The following is a 1,237-nucleotide window of genomic DNA, read 5'->3' on the forward strand; positions in this document are numbered from 1 at the left end:
GACACTTGTTACTCTCTCCATACTCTCCCACCTGAGTTCAGACAGATCAAACACACTGTTCATATCGACCTAGAAATTAAAGGAAAAGTTTTATTATTTCAGTAACAGAGAAACTGTAACACCAAATGGTTAAACTTGTACTCATACATGAATGAAAGACTGGAATTCCATATATTTTCCCTAGAAATCTATTAACAAGAAAAATTAAAATTCACTGAGCTCTTCCTTGTTTGGGTATATATTTGCTGTATAAATGCACTAAACCAAATTGAATATATGGGGTAATGGCTTTAAACTATGAGGGTTTAGATTTAGATGACATATAATAAAGAAACTCTTCACCCTGATAATAATATTGTGAGGAGACTGTGCATTCCACATCTTGAATGCCCCAGACCTGGAGGTTGAATGGGGCCCTAGGCAGCCTGATTTGGTGGATAGTAGCTCTGCCCACATGAGGGGGTTGGAATGAGGTGATCTTTAAAGTCACTTCTGACCTAAGCCATTTAAAGGCTATCAAACTCTACATATCTGTTTTAAGCTATTCATCAGTAAATGTGCTATATATTATTCTGGTCATCAGTCTATTAGACATCCCCTTATTGCCATACTTCTAAGGTTAAATTTCTATTACTGATCTACAGATTTCAGCATGGAACAGAAATAGAGAGAGAAGCATTCAGCTAATTTTAATCAGCTTTGCGTAAAATGGACAACTTCATTCTCCTGCTCACAGATACAGAAGTGGGTGAAAGCATGAGTAATCCTTTGGAAATTAACAGGACTACACTTCTATAAGCTTTGCAACTGAGAGAACAGATGAGGCTCAGAATTTCAAGGCTGATGCTATTTAATGAGCTTGTAACTAAAAATAACTTCTTGCTGCTTGCAATTCTTTGGATTCTTGATTTCTAAGCACAAGAAGAAAAACAATATCTCAATGTTCTGACTACAGGTGGGCTTCTACTATTTTCACTTGGGCAGGCATTCAGAAAATATCACCTAGCAGTTCATCTGCGAGGGCATAAAAGCCATCATCAGCCTCTTTATCTAGAGAAGGTTTAAAATGAATTTCTGTGCCAGGAAGGGTCACTGGTGTTTGAAGAAGTGGAGCTGGATTCAAATTTTCTTCTGAATTCACAGAATCACAGAATGACCAGGGTTGGAAGGGACCTCAAGGATCATGAATCTCCAACACCCCTGGCACACGCAGGGCCACCAAACTCCCCATTTAATA

The sequence above is a fragment of the Lagopus leucura genome, unplaced genomic scaffold (genome assembly GCF_019238085.1).
Source record: "Lagopus leucura isolate 7727_CA_CO unplaced genomic scaffold, USGS_WTPT01 Super-Scaffold_100157, whole genome shotgun sequence".
NCBI classification, from domain to species: domain Eukaryota; kingdom Metazoa; phylum Chordata; class Aves; order Galliformes; family Phasianidae; genus Lagopus; species Lagopus leucura.